Source organism: Elephantulus edwardii, unplaced genomic scaffold (assembly GCF_000299155.1).
Source record: "Elephantulus edwardii isolate Elephantulus edwardi_28Jun2011 unplaced genomic scaffold, EleEdw1.0 scaffold00277, whole genome shotgun sequence".
NCBI lineage: Eukaryota > Metazoa > Chordata > Mammalia > Macroscelidea > Macroscelididae > Elephantulus > Elephantulus edwardii.
Window position 1 is genome coordinate 104,479 of NW_006400027.1, and position 8,639 is coordinate 113,117.

An 8,639-nucleotide genomic window follows, 5' to 3' on the forward strand; every position below is an offset into this window, starting at 1 on the left:
GCATACTAAAAATAGCACACAAAAAAATCAAAGAATCATGTACAAAGGAGAAAGAAACAATTATATTAAATTCTGATTTCTTAGTAGAAACTATATGAGCAAGAGGACAATGGAACAGCATGTACAGAATGCCAAAAGGAAAAAAAAAAATATTGCCAGCCAGGATCCTATGCACAGAAAAGCTGTCCATCAAAAATTGCCAGCCAAGATCCTAAGCACAGCAAAGCTGTCCATCAAATATGAAGGAGAAATTAGGTCATTGGCTCAAAAGAAAAAGCTTAAGAAATTTGTGAAAACAAGACAAACTACGTAAGAAATTCTAGAGGGAATCTTTTACACAAAGACACCAAAGTAAAGTAGATGATCCATTCTAACCAGAAACAACAGAAGAAGAAACATAACACAAAAATATATTCCTTTCAGAGAATGCAACAGTGAAAAACGGAAATCCGACATTTTTTCTTTTTTTCTGTGAGCACTTTCTGTAACTGAGACTTTAATTAAAGTTTGCAGAAAACTTGGATTTAAAATTCATTCATTGTTGTACATTTCCCTCCCTGCCCACACCTCCCCCTCCATACACACACACCAGTTAGATTTTGTCTTAGGGGGAAAAAAATTCTTTCAGGATTATACAACCCCCCACCCCCCGCCAAGTCTACTTTACTATATAACTCTTATTCTGGATTCTTGTCATGAAAATAATACCTAATCATATATTCCTTCTAAATAGTTCTCTCCCTTATTTGTTTCAATGCAGTATACATTATTTATTCCCTCTTGTCTTAGTTTTCTCCCAACCCAAATGTCAATCTTGTTTTATAACAGGGGCATTATGCATTATTTGACCTTTTGTGACTGAGATATTTCAATCAGCATAATTTCCTACAGGGTCACACATTTTGTATACTATTTCATGAGTTCCTTGTTTTTCAATGCTTCATAATATTCCATTGTCTGAATTTACCACAGCTTCTCTATCCATTCATTTGTTGATGGGGACTTGTGTTGTTCCATCTCTTTGCTATTGTGAACAAAGCAGCAAAAAATATGGGTGTGCATATATCTGTTTGGATGGCAGTTCTGGTTTCTTTACGGTGTATTCCCATTAGTAGAATTGTTGGGTCAAATGGTATTTCTATTTCCAACTTTTTGAGAAAGTACAATACTGCCTTCCATTGTGGTTGCACCATTTTACACTCCCGCCAACACTGAATAAGGGCTTCAGTTTCTTCACAACCACTTGAGCACTTGTTGTTTGCTATTCTGTTGAATTTTACTATTGTTACTTGGGTGAGATGATAATCTCATAGTTGTTTTGATTTGCATTTCTCTTAGACTTAGGGATTTTGAGCACTTCTTCATGTGTTTGTTCCCCCCCCCCAAATGTCTTCTTTGGTGACATGTCTGTTCATACCTTGTACCCATTTTGTAATTGGATTGTTCACATTTATATTGTTGTGGTGCTTGAGTAGTCTATAAATTCTAGATAGAAGTCCCTTATCAGATATGTCATTATCAAATATTTTTCCCAGTCTGTGGCTTTCCTTTTTACCATGTTGGAGAAGTTTTTGGATGTGCATAGGGATTTAATTCTTAGAAGGTCCCATTCATCTATTTTATCCTTTCCTAGTTGTAGGTTTTCCAGGATGCTTGGAAGACTGTCCATACTGTGAATTAGGGCTTCAAGAGTTCTTCCAAGCTTTTCTCTAATGAATTTTATAGTCCTTGGCTTTAGTCCTAGGTCCTTGATCCACTATGAGTTGGTTTTTGTCTATGGTGTGATGTGTGGGTCTTGCATTTCCTACAGATGGTTTTCCAATTTTGTTAACATCATTTATTTAAAAGGCTGTTCTTTCCCCACTTAACAGATTTCATCTCCTTGTCAAAAAATCAATTGTTTATAGGTAGATGGGCTGATTTCTGGGTTTTCAATACTATTTAATTGATCTTTGTGTCTGTCATTGTACAAGTACCATGCTTTCTTGACCACCCCAGTAGAGTAGTCGAAAGTCCAACTTTTTTGTAAACTTTTGTTAAAATCACAGTGAAACAATTTATATTTAAAAAATCTCAATTAAAAAGAACAATGATAAAATCTGACTTTTATTATTCATATGTAATGTTGTTATTGTTATGTGCCATCAAGTTGCCTACAACCCATAGTGACCCTATGTACAACAGCCCTAAACCCTGCTCTATCCTGTGCCTAGCTCACTGTCTCCAACACACCTACCTCTATTACCCCAGTCACTGAATCAATTCATCTCACTGAGGGTCTTCCTTTCCTCCTCTGTCCTTTCACTCTGCCAAGCATTACATCCCTCTCCAAAGACTGGTTTCTTTTTGCAACATGTTCAAAATATGTTTGGACAAAGCTTCAGAATCTGTGTCTCCAAGGAGCAGTCTGGTTTCACCATCTCCAGGATGAATCTGTTTGTTTTCTTACCAGTCCATGGTATATTCAATATTCTTCTCCAATACCACAGCTCAATAGAATGAATTATCCTACTGTCATGCCTAGTCATTGTCCAGCTATCTGATGCACAGCAAGTTATTGCAAAGATAACAAGCACACCATAGTCTCCAGACTGACATCATTGCTCTTTAGTATTTTAGAAAGGTCACTGACAACAGACTTTCCTGACACAATATGTCTTTTAATTTGCTGGCTGCTGATGTCAAGAGTGTTGATCGTGGAGCCAAGCTAACTAAAGCTGTTTATAATCTCAATCTCTTCACCAGCTATCATGATGCTGCCAATATACCCAGTTGTGAGAATCTTTGAGTTTCAATCCATATTGAAGATTTTAGTCGTTGACCTTCTGCAGCAAGCACTGAAGGTTCTGCTCCGTTTTAGCAAGCAAGTTTGTGTCATCTTCATATGCAGATTGTTGATGAGTCTTCCTCCAGTTATGATGTCACATTTTCCTCATAGAGCCCAACCTCCCAGATCATCCAAAAAGTCTGGAGGACAACCACCTGGCCAACTGACTGAAAGAGATCCATATTTGTTCCCATTCCAAAGAAAGGTGATCCTACAAAGTGGTGGAATTATTGAAAAATATAATTAATATCCATGCATGCAAGATTCTGCTGAAGTTTATAAAAAAAGGACTGCAACAGCACATCAACCGAGAGCTGCCTGAAGTGCAGGCTGGATTAAGAAGAGGCTGTGGAATAAGAGATATTGTAGCTATTGTTAGATGGATCTTGGCTGAAAATGGAATACCAGAAGAATGTCTATCTGTGTTTCATTGACTATACAAAGGCATTTGACTGTTTGGACCTAAACAAACTCTGGCTAACTCTGAGAAGAATGGGAATCTCAGAACACTTGATCATACTTATATGTAGCCTATACTTGAACCAGGAGGCAGTCGTCAGAACAGAGCAAGGAAACACTGTGTGGTTCAAAATTGAGAAGGGTGTACATCAGGGATGTGTCCTATTTCCATGCCTTTTCAATCTATATGCAAAACAGATACTTAATGTTTATGGACTAAATAGACCAATTAAGATAAATAGAGTAATAAAATAGATAAAAAAGCAAAGGCCTTTGATATGTGGCCTACCATAAGAAATGAGGAGTAATATAGATTCAAAATCAAAGGCTAAAAAATAAAATAAACCAAGCCAATTGCATCCACAAAAAAGCAAGAGTGACAATATTAAACTGATAAGATAAACTTCAGGATGAAAATCATTACAAAAGGCACACAAGGATGTATATAATGATAAGGATATACATATAATGTATATAATGATAAAAAACCCACAACCTTGGTCAACATATATGCACCAAATGATAAGCCTGCATAAAAGACATAAAACAATGGTTAAAAGAATTGAAGAAATCAACAATACCACAAGAGAGGTAGAAAATTTTGAACATTCTTTTCAAATTTTAAGTCAATGCAAAAGAAACTCAAGAAAGATACAGAAGATCTAAATTACACAGCCAGCTTGCTCTTGTGGATGTATTCAGGGTACTTCACGTAACTGAAAGTTAATTTATTTTCTAGTCAACTATATATGGTACATTCTCCAGAATTGACCATTTATTAGGACACAAAGCAAACCTCAACAAATTTTTTTAAAAAAATCTATGAAATAATACAAAGTATCTTCTGAGAACACAATGCCATAAAACTAGAAATTAATGAAAAGACAATAAAGCTTATATGTGGAAGCTAAATAATACCCTAATAGAACATAATTGGATTACAGAAGAAATAAAGAATGAAGTAAAAAAGTTCCCTGAAACAAATGAAAATAAAACATTCCTAAGCCTTTGGGATGCAGCTAAAGCAGTCTTCAGGAGGCAGTTAATAGCAATAGGTAAACATATGGAAAAAAAAGAAAGAAGCAAAATTAATGATCTAACTCATCAACTTCATCAAAGAGAAAAAGAACAACAATCTAACCTTATAACTATAGAAGAAAAGAAATTATAAGGACTGTTGTTGTTGTTGTGTATCATAGAATTAGAACTGACCCATAGCTGACCCTCCGGCAGATTTTCAAAGGCAGTTAATCCTATGAGAGGAGCTTGCACATCCTTTTCCCATGGAGAAAGATGGTGGATTTGAACTGCTTGTCTTTGGGACTGTAGCTCAACTGGAAAACAGAAAACCAATTAAAACTATCAAAAAGACAAGAAGCTGGTTTTTTGAAAGGGTAAATAAAATTGACATGCCCCTGGTGAACTTAACAATATAAAAGACAGAAATAACTCCATTGATAAATGATAGAAGTGACATTATAACAGAATCATATAAAATTAAGTTTTAAATGAAAAGCTATACTCTAATAAATTTAAATACCTAGAGGAAAGGGGAAAATTCCTCAAAACTCATGCCCTACTCAGATTTAAATGACAGATGTAGAAAACTTGAAGAGACTCATCGCAAAAAGAAGAAATTAAGCAAGTCATAAATGACTCCTCCCCACCCCCCCAAAAAAAATCTGGACAAGTTGGCTTCATGGCTAAATGCTACTAAACATTCAGAGAAGATCTATCAATAATTCAACTTTAATTACTTCTAAAGATAGCAAAAACACTCCCAGAGTCGTTCTATAAAGCAAACTTAACCCTAATATCTAAACCAATAGATTCCAACAGCACATCAAAGTACTAATTCATCATAACAAGTGAGACTCATAACAGGTATGGCAAGGACTGTTCAAAAGAAGAAAAACAATGATGTAATTCATCACATTAAATTTGAAATTACAAGAACAACATCATTCTATCAATCTATTCAGAAAAGGTCTATGACAAAATCCAACATCACTTACTTATTAGCTCAACAACATAGAAATAGAAGTTAAAATCTTCAACATAGTAAAAAGCATATATATAAAACAAAGAGCCAATGTAATTCTCAATAGAGAAAGAATACAAGCATTCTCCTTGCAACCAGTGACCCGAAGGGATGCCCACTATCACCATTCTTATTCATATTTTATTGGAAGTACTTGCTAGGGAAATACAAGAAAAGACGGATAACAGGAATCCAGATAAGCAAAGAGGTGGTTATACTATCATGCACTACATGCAGAAAATGATAGTGTATGCAGAAAACCCCAAGGACTCGACAAAAAAATACTATCAAGGCTAATAGACCAACTTAGTGAAATGGTAGGATTCAAGATCAATATACAAGTCAGTGGGATTGCTCTACGGTTACAAAGAAAATACCGAGAAGGAAACTAACAAATCAATGTCATTTGCAATTGTTCTTGTTGACTGCCATTGAGTTGAGCATGACTCATAGCGACCCTATGAACAAAAGACCTGAAGCTTTTCTGTAACTATCATCTTTTCTCAAAGTTCATAGAGTTTTCAGAGGCAGTTTGTTTAGGAAGTGACCAATTACAAATTGAGATGCACAGGAATAAAACTAACTAGAGACACAAAGAAATTTTACAAAGAAAACCACACAACAATTCTGTGAGAAACAATACAAGACTTGAATAAATGGAAAAATATGCCTTGCTCACGGATAAGAAGACATAGTGTAAATGATAATCTTACCAAAATCAATCTACATATTTAGTGCAATCTCAATATAGATACCAAATTAATTTTTCAAAGAGATAAAAAAGGTAAATGGTAATTTTATCTGGAGAAGAAAGAGACCTCACATAAGAAAAGCACTTCTAAAAAATTAAAATGAAGGGGGAGGCATAACACTCCCTGATCTCAAAACTTACTACACAACTACCAAAACAGCATGGAACTTGTACAATGACAAGGGACATTGATCAAAAAAAAAAGCAACGATGTCAGTCTGGAGACTAAGATGTGGCTGATACAGGCATGGTCTTTGTAATCACTTGATATGCATCTGAGATCTGGACAATGACTAGGCATGACAAAAGGGGAACTGATGCCTTTGAGCTGTGATGTTGGAGAAGATTAATGAATATCATGGGCTTCTCCTGTGCTTTCCCTTAACCCTTCCAAGCATGATGTTCTTCTCCAAGGACTGGTGCTCTTGACCATGTGCCCAAAGTATGTAGAATGGAGCTTTAAAATCCTTGCTTTTAAGGAGAAACTTGGTTTTACCCTATCTAAGACAGACCTCTGTTCTCCTGGCAGTCCAAGGTATGTTCAAAACTTTTCTCCAGCACTGCAACTCAAAGACATCAATTCTTCTTCTGTCATCCTTAGTCATTGTCCATCTCTCTGATGCAAAGCAAGTAATTGCAAAGACCAGAGGGCCTGGATCAGGCACACCTTAGTCTTTAGACTTACATCACTGCACTTTAGCATTTTGGAGTGGTCCCTAACAGCAGACTTACCCAATGAAATATTTTGGGAGTTTGTGGGGATTTTTTGTTTGTTTGTTGTTTTTTGGATGTTTTGGTTTTTTGGTTTTTTTTTAACTTCCTGACTGTTCATGCCAAGAGTGTTGATTGCGGAACCAAGCAAGCTGAAATTGTTAACCTCAGTCTCTTCTCCATCCCTCATGGTGCTGCCAGTTAGCCCAGTGGTGAGAATCTTTGTCTTCTTGGTACTAAACTTCAATCCACATTGAAGACTATAGTCCTTACCTTCTGCGGCAAACATTTCAGGACCTCCTCAGTTTCAACAAGCAAGGTTGTACCATCTGCATAATGCAAGTTGATGAGTCTTCTTCCAGTCCTAATGCCACACTCCTCCTCATACAGGTGAGCCTTCTGAATGATCTATTCTGCATACAAATTGGAAAAACTATGGAGACAAGATGTATTTCTAATGTGCATTCCTAATTTTGAACCACGCACTGTTTCCTTGCTCTTTTCTGATGACTGCCTCCTGGTCCAAGTATAGTTTTCTAATGAGCACAATCAAGTGTTCTGGTATTCTATTTTTCTCAAGGTTAGCCACAATTTGTTGTGATCTACACAGTCAAATGCATTTGTATAGTCAATGAAGCACATATAGACATTTCTGTTACTCTTTACTTTCAGCTAATATCCATTTTTCACTGGCAATAAATCCTCTAATGCCACATTCTCTTCCAAACCCAGCTTGTATTTCCAATAGTTTTCTGTTAATGAATTGTTCCAGTCAGTTTTGGATAGTATTCAGTGGGATTTTCCTTGCGTGTGATATTAGATTTAAGATTTTGGGGGCTATATGATAGAGTAAAAGCTCTCTGTATATGTCAAAGATATGGATTTTTGAAGATCAGTGTGAAAAGTCATAGATTGAATTATGTTTCCCAATACTATGTGGCCACTTGGCTAAGCCATGATTCTCAGTGGGTTTCCAGTTTTTCCAGGTTGTATTTATTGCTCATGATGTGATATAATTTGATCAGATGATTTCTTGTAATGGGATTAAGGTGCAACAAGTTTATTCAGACCATAGCACCAGTCTGAAGTGAGTTTCCCTGGCAAGTGGCCTCCATGATTTTTTATTGTATAAGAGAGAAGAGATTAGAGAAGTTATCAGAGAAAGGACTTCAGAATCACCCAGAAAGAAGAACCAGGAGCAGAGCAAATCTTTTACACCTGGGGTATCATTGCAAAGAAATTCCTAGATCCACAAAAGATTGAGACAAAGACCTTTTCCTAGACCTGACAAGAGGGAGCACTTTCCCTTAGAACTGTAAGCTTAAATTTGGACTGTTAGCCTCCAAAACCATGAGAAAAAAAATTGTTCATTAAAGCTATCCATATGTGGTGTTTCTATTATAACAGTGTTAGGTAACTATGGCATTTGTTTACTGCAAGGAAAATGAAACAACTCATATTTCACTTAAATTTGTAAGCAAAAAAGTGCATTGCATTAATGAAAATGCAAAAACACAGACTCTCAGAGATATGCAAAGATATACATTAATACATGCTCCAACTAAATAGGTACCATTTTGAGAATATATTTGATTATTGTTCTTGTTGTTGTTGTTGTTATGTGCCGTCGAGTCTTTTGCGACTCATAGTGACCCTATGTACAACAGCCCTAAACCCTGCTCTATCCTGTGCCAATTGCATTGCCTCTGACACACCCGTCCCAATTACCCTAGTCACTGAATCAATCCACCTCATAGAGGATCTTCCCCTCCTGCCCTGTCCCTCTACTCTACCCAGCATGATGTCCCTCTCTAAAGACCTGTCTCTCCTTACAACATGTCCAAAGTATG